Source organism: Ursus arctos, unplaced genomic scaffold (assembly GCF_023065955.2).
Source record: "Ursus arctos isolate Adak ecotype North America unplaced genomic scaffold, UrsArc2.0 scaffold_9, whole genome shotgun sequence".
Classification (NCBI taxonomy): domain Eukaryota; kingdom Metazoa; phylum Chordata; class Mammalia; order Carnivora; family Ursidae; genus Ursus; species Ursus arctos.
Genome location: NW_026623111.1, coordinates 31,529,279 through 31,549,114, shown reverse-complemented (window position 1 = coordinate 31,549,114; position 19,836 = coordinate 31,529,279). Strand labels below are relative to the sequence as shown.

The window sequence follows — 19,836 nt, the reverse complement described above, 5'->3', positions numbered from 1 at the left end:
GCTGATGCCCTATACAGTTGGAAATCTGCATGTAACTTTTGATTCCCCAAAAACTTAAGTACTAATAGCCCACTACTGACCAGAAGCCTTACTGATAACACAAACTATTAACACATATGCTGTATGTTACACGTAGTAATACTGTATTCTTACAATAAAGTAAGCTAGAGAAAAGAAAATACCAACAAGATCATAAGGAAGAGAAAACACATTTACATTACTGTACTGTATTTGTCAAAAATGTATAAGTGGACCTGTGCTATTCAAATCTGTGTTGTTCAAGGGTCAATTGTACACCATGACAAGTGGAATTTATCCTGGGTATACATGCTGATTCAATGTTCAAAAATCACAATTAATGTACCAATCACAACAACAGGCTATAAGAAAAACCATACAATCATACCAATAGATGCAGAAAAACCACTTCACAAACCCCAAAACACATTCACAATAAAAACACTCTATAAACTAGGAATAGAGTGGAACTTTCTCAACTTGATAATATTTACAAAAAACTTTACAGCTAACATCATATTTAATGGTGAGAAACTCAAAGCTTTCTCAGTAACAACAGGTACAAGTCAAGGATATCCCCTCTTACCACTCCTTTTCAATATTATACTACTTCTACCTACTGCAATAAGAAAAGGTGTACAAATTGAGAATGAAAAAACAAAACTTTGTTCACAAATGACACCCATGTAGAGAATCTGAAAGAAATGTCAAATTCCGAGAATAAGTAATTATAGCAAGATTGCAGGATACAAGGTTAACACACAAAAGTCAATCACTTTATATATATCAACAATGAACAACTGGAATTTGAATTTTAAAACACAATACCATTTAACATTAGCACCAGAGTAAGCCAAAATACTGAGGTGTAAATTTAACAAAATATGTGCAAGAACTATATGAGGAAAACTCAAAAAGCTGTGATAAATGATATCAAAGAACTAAAAAAATGGAGGAGTGACATTACCGAGCTTCAAGATTTACAGTAAAACTACAGTAATCAAAACATGGTACTAGCCAAAGAACAAACAGATCCATGAAACAGAATAGACAGCCCAGAAATAGACCCCCATAAATACAATACAGTCAAATGATCTTTGACAAAAGAGCAAAGGCAATATAACAGAGCACAGTCTTTTCAACAAATATTCTCCATAGACGTACATACGGGGAAAAAAAATCTAGACACAGACCTTACAACACCCTTCATGAAAATTAAGTCAAAACGGATTAGAGACCTAAACTTAAAATACAAAAGTATAAAACTCCTAGAAGATAATAAAGGGGAAAATCTAGATAAACTTGGTATGGCTATGACTTTTCAGATATAGTACCAAAGGTTCACTCCATGAAAGAAATAATTGGTAAGTAGGACTTCATTAAAATAAAAAACTGCTCTGCTAAAGACAATGTCGTAAGAATGAAGGAAAAAGGGACTGGGAGAAAATACTGCAAAAGACATATCTGATAAAGGACTGTTACCCACAATACACAAAGAATTCATAAAATTCAACAATTAAGAAAACAAACAACACAAAATATGAACTTAAGACCTTAACAGACACCTCACCAAACAAGAAATACAGATTGCAAATAAGCATATGAAAAGATGGTCCGCTTCATACGCCACAGGGGAAATGCAAATTAAAACAATGAGATACCACTACACACCTATTCGAACACCCAAAATATGGACGAAATGCTGGCAAGGATGTGGAGCAGCAGAAATTCTCAACTGATGCTGGAGGGAATACAAAATTATGCAGCCACCCTGGAAGACAGTCGTGGTTTCTTACAGAACTAATCACACTCTCTGGTTATTTACCCAAAGGAGTTAAAAACTTATGTCCACACAAAAACCTGTACACAGATGTTTATAGCAGCTTTATTCATGACTGCCAAAACTTGGAGGCAACCAAGATGTACTTCAGTAGATGAATGTATAAACTGTGATACATTCAGATAATGGAATATGAAATATATATTTATTACATGTACATATATAGAATAAAAACAGCTATCAAAGCCATGAAGAGATACAGAGGAAACATAAATACCTATTGCTAAGTGAAAAAAAAGCCAATCTATAAAGGCTACATATTGTGCAATTCCAACTATATGCCATTCTGGAAAAGCAAAACTATGGAGACAGTAAAAAGGTCAGCACTAGTGGTGGTGGGGAGGGAGATGGACAGGATGACAACAGAGGATTTTTAGGGCAATGAAAATACTCTGGGAAAAAGCTCTCAGTTTTTCGCCATTGAGAATGATATTTTATGTGGAAAACCCAAAAGACTCCACCCCAAAACTGCTAGAACTCATACAGGAATTCAGTAAAGTGGCAGGATATAAAGTCAATGCACAGAAATCAGTTGCATTTCTATACACCAACAACAGACAGAAGAAAGAGAAATTAAGGAGTTGATCCCATTTACAATTGCACCCAAAACCGTAAGATACCCAGGAATAAATCCAACCAAAGAGGCAAAGAATCTGTACTCAGAAAACTACAGAATGCTCATAAAAGAAATTGAGGAAGACACAAAGAAATGGAAAAACATTCCATGCTCATGGGTTGGAAGAACAAATATTGTGAAAATGTCTATGCTACCCAGAGCAATCTACATATTTAACACAATCCCTATGAAAATACAATCAACTTTTTTCACAGAAATGGAACAAATAATCCAAAAATTTGTATGCAACCAGAAAAGACCCCGAATAGCCAGAGGAATGTTGAAAAAGAAAGCCAAAGCTAGTGGCATCACAATTCCAGACTTCAAGCTTTATTACAAAGCTGTAATCATCAAGACAGTATGGTACTGGCACAAAAACAGACACACGAATCATTGGAACAGAATAGCGAGCCCAGAAATGGACCCTCAGCTCTATGATCAACTAATCTTCGACGAAGCAGGAATGTCGAATGGAAAAAACAGTCTCTTCAACAAATGGTCTTGGGAAAATTGGACAACCACAAGCAGAAGAATGAAACTGGACCATTTCCTTATACCACACTCAAAATGGATGAAAGACCTAAAGGTGAGAGAGGTTTCCATCAAAATCCTTGAAGAGAACACAGGCACAACCTCTTTGACCTCAACCACAGCAACTTCTTTCTAGACACATCGCCAAAGGCAAGGGAAGCAAGGGCAAAAATGAACTAAGGGGACTTCATCAAGATAAAAAAACTTTCGTATAGCAAAGGAAACAGTCAACAAAACCGAAAGACAACCGACAGAATGCGAGAAGGTATTTGCAAGTGACTTATCAGATAATGGGTTAGTATCCAAAATCTATAAAGAACTTATCAAACTCAACACCCAAAGAACAAATAATCCGATCAAGAAATGGGCAGAAGACATAAACGAAAAAGGCAAAAAAAACAGACAAAAAACAGGCAAAGAGGACATCCAAATGGCCAACAGACACATGAAAAAGTACTCAACATCACTCAGAATCAGGGAAATAACAACTCAAAACCACAACAAGATACCACCTCACACCAGTCAGAATGGCTAAAATTAACAAGTCAGGAAACGACAGATGTTGGCGAGGATGCGGAGAAAGGGAAACCCTCCTATACTGCTGGTGGGAATGCAAGCTGGTGCAGCCACTCTGGGAAACACTATGGAGGTTCCTCAAAAAGCTGAAAATAGAGCTACCCTATGACCCAGCAATTGCACTACTGGGTATTTACCCCAAAGATACAAATGTAGTGATCCAAAGGGGCACACGCACCCCAATGTTTATAGCAGCAATGTCCACAATAGCCAAATTATGGAAAGAGCCCAGATGTCCATCAACAGATGAATGGAGAAAGAAGATGTAGTGTACACACACACACACACACACAAAATGGAATATTATGTAACCATCAAAAAAAGAAAAGAGGTCTTGTCATTTGCAAGGACGTGGATGGAACTAGAGGGTATTATGCTAAGTGAAATAAGTCAATCAGAGAAAGACAATTATCATATGAGCTCACTGATATGTGGAATTTGAGAAACAAGGCAGACGATCATAGGGGAAGAGAGGAAAAAATGAAACAAGACAAAACCAGAGAAGGAGAAAAATCGTAAGAGACTCATAATCTCAGGAAGCAAACTGAGGGTTGCTGGAGTGGAGGGGGGTGGGAGGGATGGTGTGGCTGGATGATGGACACTGAGAGGGTATGTGCTATGGTGAGCAATGTGAATTGTGTAAGACTGATGAGTCACAGACCTGTACCCCTGAAACAAATAATACATTATATGCTAATAAAAATAAATTTTAAAAAATAATAAAAATAAAAATGTTTTTATGTGAAAAAAAGTAGAAGAAAAAAGAAAATACTCTGGGGAGGCACCTGGTTGGCTCAGTTGGAAGAGCATGCAACTTTTGATCTTGGGGTCATGAATTCAAGCCCCACGTAGGGTGTTGAGATTACTAAAAAATAAACTTAAAAAAAGAAAGAAAAAAAACTCTGTATGATATAATGATCGACACATGTCATTACATATTACATTGCCCATAAAATAAACACCAGCAAGACTGAACCTTAAGGTAAACTATGGACTTTGGGTGATTGTGATGTATCAGTGTAGGCTCATAAATTATAACAAATGTAACCTATACCTTGGTAATTTGTAGGGGATGCTGATGAGGGAAGCTATGCATCTGCGGAAGCAGGAGGTACAAAAAGTTGTTGTTCTTAAATCTTGTGATATTGCACAAGCCTTCCTTTACAACAACTATCATCACACACAGAGCTAGAATACTTTTAGTGTGGTTGTACCCTTGTTCGTATTTAAGAAAGTTCATAAACTGAAAATTCCTGTATTTACTAAACATATAAATGCATAGAAAAAGTTATTGAAAGATCCCCCTGAAAGAGAGGATTAGGACTGAGGAGAGGAAGGAAGGGGTAAGTACTGAAAACTTTTACTCTGGGGCACCTGGGTGGCGTAGTTAAGCATCCAACCTTGGTTTTCAGTTGGCTCTCTCTGGGTCATGAGATCAAGCTGCAGGCTCAGTGCCGAGTCTGCTTAAGACTCGCTCTCCCTCTCCCCCTTCCCCCACTCTCTCTCTCTAGTAAATGATCCCCCCCACCAAAAAAAGAAGAAAACTTTTACTCTGTATATTTCTACATCGAAATATATTGAAAAAATTTTCACAAAGACCCTGTACCCTTAATTTAGAACAACTTTCTAACCTTCCAAATTCCTATATTACTAAGAAAATTCAAAGGAATTTTAAATGCTAAAAAGCACTGACAGCAAAAAAGAAAAAATAACAAAACTAAGGAACCGAAACCAAAAGAAGAAAAACAATGGAACTAAAGTAAAATAAAATAGAAAAGTCATGGGCTCAATAGACAAGATAAAGAATAAGTAAAATAAAGGTGGGAAAAAGAAACTAAAAAATGAAGTAAAACATACCCTGTATTTGCTACATATTAGTAACAGATCATAAATAATAAATAAAATGTATTACATAAGAGATTTTTTTAAAAACTACCTAAATTGACAAAAATTTTGAACATGAACAGAACATTAAGACAAAAAAAGAAATTCACAAAAAATATGCCTTTCAGCAACCACTCTAAAAAGCCACTTGGTTCTCAAACACATACCCCAATTTACAAAGAATAATCCCATACTGATTCAAAAAAATGAAATGAGTACAATGATCATAAACACATTTTATAAAACAAACATGGCTCTGACCACCACCCACAAACTTAACCCAGCACAATTCTGAACAAATACAGGCAGGTCTCACTAAAAAGATATACAACTCTAAACAAAATCTTAGTTAACATGCATCACAAACTAAAGTACTATTCTCTATGACCAAGAGGGATTTATTCCAAGAATTCAAGAATGATTTCATTCCATGAAAACTTTTATCAAAAAGTACTTGGGGGGTGCCTGGCTGGCTCAGTCAGTGGGGCATGAGACTCTTGATCTTGGGGTTGTAAATTTGAGCCCCAGTTGGGTGTAGAGATTACTTAAAAATAAAATATTAAGGGGCATCAGGGTGGTGCATTTGGTTGAGAACAGGACTCTTGGTTTCAGCTTCAGTGGTGATCTCAGGGTCATGAGTCAGGCTCCACGCTCAGCAAGGAACATGCTTAAGTTTCTCTTTCCCTCTCCTTCTCCCCACCCTCCCACCCGGAACACATATGCTCTAAAATAAATAAATCTTAAAAACAAACAAAATCTAAAGAAATTAAAAAGGTATTTGGAAATGCCTTAATTTGACAAATACAGACCTTAATTTGACAAAGAATATATATCTGAAATTGAGACAAAATTATATCTTTCTTAAAAAAGGGAAAAGACAAGAAAATATGCCATCACTTCTACCACTTACCAGTAATCCTTTCACCTAAACACAAACACTATTATAAATCCAACACGAATTCATTTTGCATAAATGTTATTTTAACCACAAGAATTTCAAACAACAGAGACAGATCTCAAATTACTTTTGAAGCTGTGACTTAAAATCCCCAACTCTAGAACTGTGAAAAAGTTAATTTCTGTTGTTTATGCCACCCAGACTATGGTATTCTGTTATGGTAGCCTACAGTGACCAAGACATTCACATACTGATAATAAAAAAAGAGAAAGGGAAAAACCATTATTGCCATTGGAGGTGACCACTATACCAAATCTTTACTCTGATAATAATTTTCATTCCAGTTGATGATGGAAAACTTTTCTTTCGAGGAGAATATTAGCTAAGCAATGTAAAGTTGGCAATTAGGAAAATCAACTTTCCACAACCCCCAATGAAATAACTGATGCAGGCAAGGATCAAATGACCTAGCATCGCTAACAGTGAGACAACCTGATATTATTACACATCTATTAATGACTGAATATGAAATATCTACTACACTAGGAGTCTTCTTGCCAAAAATGTTTAACCTGAATATAGTCAAATCTTTACACATAAACTCCCAGGTTACAAGAAATATAAAAAGCACCACCATAAAGGAATCTCCAGGATTTTCAGTATCAAAAAGAGAAAAAAAGGGTGTATGTGAGAGAACCAATGTAAATTTTAAAACGCTAAAAATTATACTCATTTGCAATTTGTAGACCTTAAGTAGAACATGCTCCCCCCCCCCACCCCTGGCAAAAAAGGCTATAAAACCTGAGGAAATATGAATATTATATACCAAGGAATTAACCTTCCCTTTGGTAGGATAATGATACTAGAGTTATGTAAAAGAATGTTATTTTTAGGAGATGGAATCTCAAGATTTTGGTAGTGAATTACCTTCGTATCAGTAACATTAACAACTGTTGAATCTAGGTGGTGGGAATATAAGTATACTTCAACTTTCCACTTGCAAATTTTCTTAATAAGGGGGACCTGGGGTGGCTCGCTCAGTTAAGCATCTGCTTTCAACTCAGGTCATGATCCTAGGGTCCTGGGATCAAACCCCGTTTCAGGCTCCCTGCTCAGTGGTGAGTCTGCTTCTCCCTCTCCCTCTCCGCCCACTAATGCTCATGTTCTCTCTTGCAAATTGATAGGTGAAGGAAGGAAGGAAGGAAGGAAGGAAGGAAGGAAGGAAGGAAGGAAGGAAAGAAAAGAAAGAGAAAGAGAAAGAAAGAAAATTTCTAATAAAAAGTTGAATAAAATTTTAAAAAATTGGACAAATGATTTTTCTGTTTGACTTTTTAAAAATTGTATTAATGGTGAGAATATGATGAAACTGGCTGCCTCATGCAGTGCCAGTGCTAGAGTAATTTACAACAAACTTTCTGGGAAGCACTTTGGTCATCAGCATATGAAAAGTTCAGACACTATGACCCAGTAACTTTTTTCCAGGAAATCTATCTTAGGGAAATAAATTCATGTAAAAGTTATATAAAGATACTCCATTCAATACACACACACACACACACACACACACACACACACTGGGAAAAACAGAAACAACTTGTAAATGTTCAATAAAAGAACGGTTTAGGGTCGCCTGGCTGGTTCAGTTAGAAGAGCAAAACTCTTGGGGCGCCTGGGTGGCACAGGGGTTAAGCGTCTGCCTTCGGCTCAGGGCGTGGTCCCGGCATTGTGGGATCGAGCCCCACATCAGGCTCTTCCGCTATGAGCCTGCTTCTTCCTCTCCCACTCCCCCTGCTTGTGTTCCCTCTCTCGCTGGCTGTCTCTATCTCTGTCGAATAAATAAATTTAAAAAATCTTTAAAAAAAAAAAAAAAGAAGAAGAGCAAAATGGGGCGCCTGGGTGGCTCAGTCGTTAAGCGTCTGCCTTCGGCTCAGGGCGTGATCCCGGCATTATGGGATCGAGCCCCACATCAGGCTCCTCTGCTGGAAGCCTTCTTCCTCTCCCACTCCCCTGCTTGTGTTCCCTCTCTCACTGGCTGTCTCTCTCTGTCAAATAAATAAATAAAAATCTTTAAAAAAAAAAAAAAAAAAAGAAGAAGAGCAAGACTCTTAATCTCAGGGTCGTTGAGTTCAAGCCCCATGTTAGGTGTAGAGATTACTTAAATAAATAAAACTTAAAAAAAAAGAATGGTTTAGTCAGGTAATACTAAATATTAAATATATAAATTAAATACTACTATAAATTAAATACTACTATTTAATGCTATTTAATATTAAACAAACATTTTTTAAAAGATTTTAAGTAATCTTGGGGTGCTTGGGTGGCTCAGTCGTAAGCGTCTGCCTTTGGCTCAGGTCATGATCTCAGGGTCCTGGGACAGAGACCTGCATCGGGCTCCCTGCTCAGCAGGAAGCCTGTTTCTCCCTCTCCCACTCCCTTGCTTGTGTTCCCTCTCTCCCAGTCAAATAAACAAATAAAATCTTGGGAAAAAAAAAAAAGATTTTAAGTAATCTCTACACCAAATGTGGGGCTCAACCTCATAACCCCGAGATCAACAGTTGCCCACTCCACCAACTGAGCCAGCCAGACACCCCTAAACAGTAAACATTTTTAAAGAATATGGGGCGCCTGGGTAGCGCAGTCGTTAAGCATCTGCCTTCGGCTCAGGGCGTGATCCCGGTGTTCTGGGATCGAGCCCCACATCGGGCTCCTCCACTGGGAGCCTGCCTCTTCCTCTCCCACTCTCCGTGCTTGTATTCCCTCTCTCGCTGACTGTCTCTATCAAATAAATAAAATCTTTAAAAAAAAAAAAAAAGAATATTTAATACCACATAGAAAATATAAGATATACCAGGTGCCTAGGTGGTTCACTCAAACATCTAACACTTTTTTTTTTAAAGATTTTATTTATTTATTTATTTATTTATTTGAGAAAGAGAGAGCGAGCGCACAAGTAGTAGAGCAGTAGGCAGAGGGAGAGGGAGAAGCAGGCTCCCCGCTGAGCAGAAAGCCCAATTCGGGGCTCAATCCCAGGACCTAGGGATCATGACCCTAAACGAAGGCAGGCGCTTAAGTGACTGAGCCACCCAGGCGCCCCAAATGTCTGACTCTTGATCTCAACTCAGGTCTTGCCTACTGAGGAAGGAAGGAAGGAAATATAAAATACATTAAGAGTAAAAAAAAAAAATGCAAAGCAGTATACTACATACTAAGACATTGATTTGGTTTAAAAAACAAAAAATAAATAAAAAATAAATAAAAAACCAAAAAAGGATGTTACTAGCAACAGCTATTTGTACCTAATGAGAGACTGCTGCTTATACTCATCATCTTCGTACATTTCTAAATTCTCAAAAAATAGTAAGGAGACAAAGACTGTGCTTCTAATAAATATTTAAAGACTGTAAGCTCTTATTCCCATGGTCATACACATAATTTTGTCATCACCAAAAATCACACCTTCTCTGAAATCCATTTCAAGTTTCTCAGATTCCCGACCTCCTTAGATGAAGTTCACTATTTAGTACTCCAAACCCAGCTATTAGCTGGCTTAATGAAACATCACCCACTCTCCGTCATTATCAATCATTCCCTTCCTTAACCTTGATACTTTTGTTCCTTCATGGTACTCATATGGCAAAGCCCCACTGCTAGTTAAACTCATTCCCCAATTAACTTAAAAAAACAAAACAAAACCACCTTCCTGTGTCTGCCACACAACTATCATTAATTGGTCTCATGTTCAAGTGAAGACCACAAATCCCAAATGAAAACAACATTGCCCTAAGTGTCTCCACTCCTATTAAAGATTATCCTTCTATTTATCCTAGTAATACCCCCCTTGTTCTTCTCAAGGACTTCGCAAATTCAATCACTCCTCCTTTCTCTAGCATAATCAATTTCTCCCATTCATCAACACATAAGCATAATAGAATATGAGAAATTTTGTAAGGGGCACCTGGGGAGGGGGGCTCAGTTGGTTAAGCAATCTGAGTCTTGATTTTGGCTCAAGTCATGATCTCAGAGTTGTGAGATCAAGCCCCGAGTCGGGTTCTGAGCTCAGCACAGGGCGCCTGTCCCTCTCCTGCCCGCACTTGTGTGCACGCTCTCTCTCTAAAACAGAATCTTAAAAAAAAATTTTTTTTAAAGATTTCTGAAGCCATATTCTTCTGCAGCTCCTCCCTCTCTTCTCTGCTCCTCTGTCAAAGCAAAACTTTACAAAGTTGACTACAGCTGCCAGTTCCTCACCTTACTTCCTCTTACTAACTCCGTCCATCTTCACAATTCCAATGAAAATATTCTAGTCAAGGTCACCAATGATAACTGTGCTGCAAATTCAGTGGTCATTTCTCTCCCTTAGCACGACAAAGTTGACCACTCTTGGAACTCTGTTTTCTCTTGGTTTCAAAGACACCACACTCCCCTGGTTTTCCTAATATATCATTAATAGTTCACTCTCCTTATCTTTGAATGTTTCTTCTAGGCTCAACCACAAAAGATGCTAGGGGTCCATGACAAAAACTAGAACTTTGTCCTAGACTCCCTCCTTTTCTAACCAAATTCTCCTAGACGTAAGTCACCCAGTCTAAGCTTTAACCTAACAAGAACGGAGCAAAACTCTTAATTCCCTGACACTTTCAATGTGCTCCTCCCGCTCTTTCCCATCTCGGAAAATAGCACCACCAACTGTCTAGTTGCTAAAGACAAAGTTCTAGGTGTTTTTCTAGGTTCTTCACCTTTCATCTGCACCATCGACAAGCTCTTGTGACTCTACCTTTAAAATATATCCCAAATACTTCTCTTCAGCCTCCTATTCAACTATAATCCCAAAATACAATCATCTCATGCCTAGGCTATTAGAAAGGCTTCCCAAAAAGTCTTCCTTAGTTCATTCCTGCCACTCACCACCTCCACAGGGCAAGATGCCTAACCAATTTCCTTTCTCCTTTTGCCTTCTTAATGAAACCCTGATTTTAATTGGGGAGCATGTGCTCAGCTAAAAAAATTTTTCCCAGTTTCCCTTACCAAGAAGATGTTATGACACAGTCCAGGATTAAAAAAAATAAAAATAAAAACAGAAGTCATTCAATGGGATTTCTCAGAAAGTTCTTTAAAGAGGTGAACTCAGCGGACATATGGGTTATGCCTTACCCTTTCTGAAATTCAGACATGTGGTCTGAACCTCTGACAGGCATTTTGAGAGTTTAAGGACAAGGGTCAAACTCCTAAGAATGGTAAATTGAAAGTTAGTAGTTTATTAACACTGTAAAATCCCCAACCAAGCAACTCTGGGAAACTTCTCTCCAGTCTTGACTTTACTCCAGCCAAACTCAACCCCTAACTCCTAAATCCTTTTTCTTTACATCTTCAGTTTCAATTCATTCTCCACACAGCAGCCAAAGTGGTATTTTTTTTTTAAAGGGGGACGGGAAGATCTTGACTCCCAACAATCCCACAAAGTAGACGAGTAACCTTAGGGGCAACCTTTACCTGCTCAAAAACACGTCTCACATTAGCAGTGAGCAATCAGGCGTCACCCCAAATTGTTATTTCCTTAGTCATAAGTTAAAGGCATCAAAGCGTTTTTTGTTTGTTTTCTTAAAGCAAGAGAGATCTAGAAAGCTTGCAAGGGGGTGGGGTGGGTGAGGGGGAATGGGAAGAGGGAAAGACAGAATCCCAAGTGGGGTCCACACCCAGTGCAGAGCCCAATGAGGAGTTTGATCCACAACCCTGAGGTTATGAACTGAGCTGAAATCAAGAGCTGGACACAACCCACTGAGCCACCCAGGGGCCCTCAAAGTGGTCTTTTAAAAACAAAAATTCTGAGGGGTGCCTGGGTGGCTCAGTCATTAGGTATCTGCCTTCGGCTCAGGTCATGTTCCCAGGGTCCTGGGGTCGAGCCCCACATCAGGCTCCCTGCTCAGTGAACCTGCTTCTCCCTCTCCTTCCTGCTCCCCCCCACTGTGCGCGCGCGCTCTCTCTCTCTCAAACAAATAAAATCTTTAAAAAAATTTTTTTTGGTTTTCTTTAAATCCTCAAATGGCTTTCAGAGTCACTTAAAATACAAATTCCTTACTCTGGACTTAGAAGTTTTATGTGATCTGGCTTCCGCCTACATCTCCAACTTCATCTTGCATCATTCACTGCCTCTTACCTACAATACTCCAACCACAATAACCTTTTGCTTGCTTAAACATAGCAAATTTATTCCTAATTTATGGCCTTTACATTCACTATTTCCTCTGATCTGGAATGTTTTCATCCCCTAAAGACATAGCTTTATCATTCAGATCTCAATTTAAGTCAAGAGTCCTAGGAAATGCCTTTTCTGAACACCCAGTCAAAAACAATTAATTTCATCTATACAATATTGTATTTCTCTGTGTTGCTTTTATCACTTGTTTGCCTGTCTTACCTTGCCCCACTCATCACTATAGTCTCAGCACATATCATGGTACCTAGGATAAAGGGAGCCCTCAAATATTTGTTAAATAAATAAAAGAGCTGTTGGTAACGATGATATAAAGATGACCCATGATGCTTACTCTTGAGCTTCTCAGGGAGCATTGGGCTCCCTGCTCAGTGGGGCATCTGCTTCTCCCTCTCCCTCTGCCCCTTCCCCTACTTGTGCATGCCCGCTCTCTCTCAAATAAATAAAATCTTTAAAAAAAAAAAAAAGTAGGGAGTTTAGTAGGGAAAGACAGCTTCAAATCACTGAAAAAATTACAAATTACAAATCTGGGTTGAAAGTCAGATTGGAATTATATTCAAAGCTCTTTTAAAAACTTCTAAACATGTGTATATATGTACACGTACATTAAAAAAAAGAAAAAAACAACAGAATAACCAAAATTAAGGTGTATCTCTACATGTTTGAAATATTTCATAGACAAACAAAAATATTTTATTTTTTTAAAGATTTTATTTATTTATTTATTTGACAGAGACACAGAGAGAGAGGGAACACAAGCAGGGGGAGTAGGAGAGGGAAAAGCAGGCTTCCCGCTGAGCAGGGAGCCCAATGCCGATGCCAGGCTCGGCCCCAGGACCCCGGGATCATGACCTGAGCCAAAGGCAGACGCTTAACGACGGAGCCACCCAGGCGCCCCAAACAAAAATATTTTAAATCAAAGACTTATCCCCAAGGGTGGGATTACAGATAATTTTTACTTTATTATAGCTCGATGTATTTTTCAAAATTCAATAATAAGCAAACATTTGTTACTTTTGTATTCACAGAAACTGGCTATTTATTTAAAACGGAAAAGCAATTCTACATTGACTGTATAATGATTACCAGTGCTTTCTGTATGCATATAAGAATTGATCATCCTAACGAATGACTAAGTTAATTTCAACTTACCCTCCCAACTATCAGTTGGAGGGTTATTCCCAAGGAACTCTTTCCTGAGGTTAGGTTACCCCACCCCAACCGTTCTCCTTACTTAAACTCAACAAACACACATAAAATTGTTCAATGTTTCATTGCCTTACTAGACTATAATTTACTCCATAACAGCATGGACTATGTCTTTTTTTAAAGGATTTTATTTATTTATTTATTTATTTTATTTCTTTCTTTCAGAGAGAGAGAGAGAGAGCACGCGCGCACACACAAGCATGAGCAGGGGGAGGGGGAGGGGCAAAGGGAGAAGCAGACTCCTGCTGAGCAGGGAGCCCAATGCGGGGCTCAATCCCAGGACCTTGGGATCATGACCTGAGCTGAAGGCAGAGGCGTTACTGACTGAACCACCCAGACTGAGTCACCCAGTCCAGGTGCCCTGGACTATGTTTTATTAACAACACAGATGGCATTCAATAAATACTTGTTGAATAAAATGAAGAAAAATGTAGACTTAAACTAAAAAGTTAATCCATGGTGATACAGATGATGTCATACATAATACAGAATAGATGCCCCCTGAGATCTTTAACAGAGAAAACTACAGAATAAATAAAAAAAAAAATTGCCTTCCCACCATCTTATTTCCCAGCTTTTGGCTTTGACATTATAACACCCCAAATCACAAACTAACCAAATTACCAACACTTAACACTGAACAGAAACCCAACCTCATCTATGGGCTACCTTTATCAACATATTATAAAGTCCCTAGTCTCAGAAGCAGGATAAGCAGTTATACTTTCATAATGGTTGGGGATAAGTTCCCTGGTGCTTAAAAAAAATCCTTAAACTCATTTGGGAAAACAACAGCCTCCTGCTTACCTGGCAATGAGCTCAGCAATGGAGAACTGAAAATATAAGATAAGTCTCTTCCTTCAATGACTCACACTCACAGTTCCTAAGAGCAGACAAAGCACCTAAGTAAACACCAAAGGATATAATCAAAGTATGACCAAGCCTACAGATAAAAATAATGTTTGACACATATAACCACCTAATATCTCATCCAAACACTTAATATCTCATCCAAACACCCAACGGCCTAGTAATACCACTCTCAGATACACACCTAAAATTCTTACACACATGCACCAGCAAAAACTGGAAATAACCAAATGTTCAATAGAGGCATAAACTTCAATATATTCTATTTAAAAAGAAAAAAAAAGAAACTACTAAGAAGGATTTAAGAAAAATGAAGCAAAATGTATTATCACTGCTGAAAAACCATAGTATCAGACAACCCACACTTTATGCCAATCCCAAATAGGATAGTTCACATAAAACTAAGAAACCTTGGGGCACCTGGGTGGCTCAGTCAGGTTGAGTCCCAGGACTCAAGATCCTAGAGTCCTAGGATAGAGCCCTACATCAGGCTCCCTGTTCAGTGGGGAGTCTGCTTCTCCCTCTGTTCCTCCACCCTGCTCACGTTCTCGGTCTCGGTCTCTCTCTTGCTCTCTCTCTCTAATTAAACAAAAATAAACAAACAAAAAACCCCACAAAAACAAAACAAAGAAACCTAAAAGTAAAGTACCCACAGTCACTTGAGAAAGAAAGCTACATATACTAGCCCTGCATTTGTAATCACTAGAAAAATATATAATCCCAAAAATGTTGAAAATAATTAACAGTGGGGCGCCTGAGTGGCGCAGTCGTTAAGCGTCTGCCTTCGGCTCACAGCGTGATCCCGGTGCTCTGGGATCAAGCCCCACATCAGGCTCCTCTGCTGGGAGCCTGCTTCTTCCTCTCCCACTCCCCCTGCTTGTGTTCCCTCTCTCGCTGGCTGTCTCTCTCTGTCAAACAAACAAATAAATAAAAAGAAAATAATTAACAGAATAAAAGGCCTGCCCTAACAGCTATGCAAAGGTTTATGCACTTTCAGCAGCAACTCCAAAAAAAAAGATGTCTATCAAAAATTTTTTGACTTACTGTAAATGTTACTAAGCCTACCAATTCCAGGCACTATACAAGATGAAGGAAAAAAGATGAATAAGTATCCTCAAAGAGCTCAATGATATCTGGCCGGAGCAGAAAGACATATGTACAATTACCAAGATATATATATATATATAGTAACTAACAAAATTCTGACAAAATGACACTGGAAAACAGGGGGAAACTATTTTCGCAAAAGGTTATCAGGAGTGGCATTTTAGGATAAGTACATTTCGAAGGCAAAGGAGGAGGTAAGGGCTTATTCCAGGCAAACAAAACAACTAAATGGTGAGCAATTTAGTGTAGCTGAAGGTCTGAGACAGAGTGAAGTATGTGTATGCATGCAACTGTGTTGAGACTTGACAGGGAACAGGTCAAGAAAGGTAGGCTACAACAAAAGTATCAAAGTTCTGACTTTATGCAATAGGCAGTAGAGAAACTAAAGGAAAACGACAAGATCATATTTTAAAAATTAAATCCTGCAGCACGGCGGCAACTGGGTGGCCCAGTCAGTTAAGCGTCTGCCTGCCTTCGGTTCAGGTCATAATCCCAGGATCCTGGGAGGGAGCCCCGTGTCGGGCTCCCTACTGAGTGGGGAGTCTGCTTCTCCTCCCCCTGCTCTCTAATAAATAAAATCTTTAAAAATAAATAAATCCATCCTATGGCATGGCACCAGGAGGGTTGAACAGAGGCTACAGAGAAATAAATGTAAATAAGCAAGCTGTTTTACTATAAATAGTCCATCTGGGATATGACAACCTGACCTAGAGTGATTAACAAAAGGAATGCAAAAGAGGAAACAAAGATTTAGGAGATAAATGGAGAATAAGGGATGAAATCAACTTAGAAAGGGTAATAACATAGTATGAAGGAAAACCAGCAGTATCAGAGCAACCCAAGAGGCAAGCTCTGAGAAATGAAGTAAAAGATGTACAAAATGGACTGATGAGAAGTTACTCCGCATTTGACAAATGGGAAGATACTGGTAATGCCTAGAGAAGTAGTTTCCATATGCTATGGTAGAGACAGAAGCCTGAGTACAGCAGTTAAGGAATATAACCTTTATTTGCTCCTATAACCAAATATAAAATATCTTTATGATAATTAAGGAAAAGATTTCTGAAACAAAATACAAAAAGCATACCATACAGGAAAAAAAAACAGAAAAATGTGACATACTTCTTTCTAAGTGAATTCTACCCCCAACGCAGGCCTTGAACTCACAACCCCAAGATCTAGTCACACATTCTACCAAATGAGTAGCCAGGAGCCCCCCTAAAAGTGTGACTACTTAAAAATTAAACTTCAGTGGTGCCAGGGTGGCTCAGTCGTTGGTTGTCTGCCTTCAGCTACTGAGTCCTGCCTCAGGCTCCCTGCCAGGGTGGGGGGGGGGGGGGGAGCCTGCTTCTCCCTCTCCCACTCCCCCTGCTTGTGTTCCCTCTCTCACTGTCTCCCTGTCAAATAAATGAATAAAATCTTTTTTTAAAAAATTAAACTTCAGACAAAAGATATGACAAAGTTAAGCAAAATGAAACAGTCACAAAAGGACAAGTAACGTATAATACAGTAGCTCACAGAGACAAAAAGTTGAATGATGAATGATGAATGCCATGGGCTGGGCAAGAGAAGTAGAGTTAGCGTTTAATAGATACAGAATTTTGGTTTTATAAGATGAAATGAGTTCTGGTGATGGATAGTAGTAATGGTGGTACAATAATGTACACTGAAACTCTAACTTAAAACTGTACAAGATGGTAAGTTTTATATGTGTAGTATACCACAATTACAAAATAAAGCATAAAAAAAGTTAAAAATTAACCCACATAATGGAAGTAGATAAAATTATATATAAAGAATTCCTGTAAATCAGTAAGAAAAATACAAACCATGCAAGTTTTTGAAGATTTTTATTATTTTTGAGAGAAATAGAGCGCACGCAAGAGCGCAAGAGCAGGGGGGAGGGACAGAGGGAGAAGCAAACTCCCCGCTGTGCAGGCTGCACAGGGCAAGAGACGTGGGACTCGATCCCTCATGACCTGAGCTGAAGGCAGATGCTTAACCAACTGAACCATCCAGGTGCCCCAAATTTTTTTAAATGGGTAAGGAATGAAAACACTAAGTTTGCAAAAAAAAAAAAAAAAAAAAAAACAAACCCTAATGGCCAATAAACCCAAAAATATGTTTAATATCTCTACTGGCATGGGAAATTAAAATTAAAATAAGCTACCATTTCACATCCATCAGACTGACAAAAATATAAGTCTTAGAAATGTCAGGTCACTAGAACTCTTATACACTGCTGGAAGTGTGTAAATTGATACAATCATTGGTAGCTTGAAGCAATATCCAGTAATGCAGAAGATGCAAATACACTCAGATCCTACAATATTACTTCCTAGGAACAACTCGTATGTGTCCAAGAAAACATGTATAATAACATTCAATGCTTTTTTTTGGTACAACAGCTAAAAGCTGAAACTACACGCTGCACATAGAAAATGAACAAACAACAAAAAAACTGATGTGAAATACTACATAATTTAAAGAACCAAAGCGATATGCATTGTCATGGATAAATTCTAAAAAAAAAAAAAGTAACACTAAAAAGAAAAGTTGCAGGAGGGGTGCCTGGGTGGCTCAGTTGGTTAAGTGTCTGCCTTCAGCTCAGATCATGATCTCTAGGTCCTGGGATCAAGCCCCATGTCAGGCTCCCAGCTTGGCGGGAAGTCTGCTTCTCTCTCTCCCTCTGCCTATCCCCCTGCTTGTGCTCGCTCTGTCGCTAGCCTCTTTCAAATGAGTAAATAAAATCTTTTAAAAAAATAAAAAGAAGAGTTGCAGGAGATGTAGAATATAACAATCATCTATGAAAAAAAATTTTAAGCTTTTAAAAACACTAAAAAGTGCTTTTACACTCAAAAATACTATGGTTTCAATAGTAAAAACAAAAGTATGAATGGGAAGGATATAGGCATTTTCCGCAGAGTGGTTACTTCTAAGAAAGAGAATGGAAAAGGGCAAAGGTTACAGAGTGAACTTCATCTGTATGTTTTATTTCTTGGGGGAAAGGGCGAGTTAACCAAGTATGAGAGAGTTAAGATCTGTTAAATCTATACCATGAACATAAAGGCGTTCTCACCTACTGTTTTCTAAACTTCTAAATCTAAAATATTCCGTAATTTTAAAAAGCACCTTTAAAAATAATGGACAGGTAGCAAGGAGCAGAAATGATTGTACACACTAGTCTTTCCACCATAATCAGTAAATATTTGGGAGTCAGAGACCTACTTTTCAACCCGTTCCACCAACAAGTTGCTTGATACAGAGAAAGTTACCTACTTTCTTCAGAGCTGTAATTTTCTAATCTGTAAAATAAGAACAACATCCATCTCATAAGGCTGCCATACATATAAGATGTCAGATAGTAGGCATTCAACTCTTAAGTATTTAGTATTTTAAATCTGCAGTAAAAGCAAAGAACTAAAGGGAGAAAAAGGACAAAGGTTTTGAATGAACCGAAGTTCTCTCCTTTGCAAAATTACATAAGAGAACACCACGGATGTCAGATGGATGTGACCGCCACTTTCTATCTTCCAACACCCAATTCTAAAATAGGAATTTTAGGGGCGCCTGGGCGGCTCAGTCAGTTAAGCGTCTGCCTTCAGCTCAGGTCATGATCTCAGGGTCCTGGGATGGAGCCCCATCGAGCTCACTGCTCAGCCAGCAGTCTGTTTCTCCCTCTCCCTTGCCCCTCTCCCCACCCATGCTCTCGAGTGCACTCTCTCATTCTCAAATAAAATCTTAAAAAAAAAATAAAATTGGGGCGCCTTGGTGGCTCAGTCGTTAAGCGCCTGCCTTCGGCTCAGGGCGTGATCCTGGAGTCCTGGAATCGAGCCCCACATCAGGCTCCTCCGCTGGGAGCCTGCTTCTTCCTCTCCCACTCCCCCTGCTTGTGTTCCCTCTCTCACTGGCTGTCTCTCTCTCTGTCAAATAAATAAATAAAATCTTTTAAATAAAATAAAATAAAATAAAATAAAATAAAATAAAATAAAATAAAATAAAATAGGAATTTCACCAAGGGATTCAAGATTACTTTACATATACCACAGGATTAGAATCTAGACTTCTTGGTGCAGTTC

The 19,836-nt window shown here is 38.5% G+C and overlaps 1 protein-coding gene and 1 non-coding gene across 3 annotated transcripts in view; both read right to left on the bottom strand.

Annotated features, from left to right (window-relative positions):
* UBE2K (ubiquitin conjugating enzyme E2 K) overlaps positions 1 to 19,836 on the bottom strand; it is a 70,597-nt gene that overhangs the window by 43,440 nt on the left and 7,321 nt on the right. The window contains exons 1-2 of one of the 2 annotated variants that reach the window (XM_057309525.1): positions 18,986 to 19,417; positions 14,588 to 14,682 (exon numbers count right to left, since the gene is read on the bottom strand). The exons of the other annotated variant lie outside the window; for it this stretch is intronic. The gene's annotated coding sequence lies outside the window, so the exon portion shown is untranslated. Of the gene's footprint in view, positions 1 to 14,587; positions 14,683 to 18,985; positions 19,418 to 19,836 lie in introns of those variants that run through there. 2 annotated transcript variants of the gene reach the window in all.
* Positions 11,787 to 11,935, bottom strand: LOC113262561 (U12 minor spliceosomal RNA). The gene has a single exon (XR_003318845.1). It is a non-coding gene; the product is annotated as a U12 minor spliceosomal RNA (small nuclear RNA).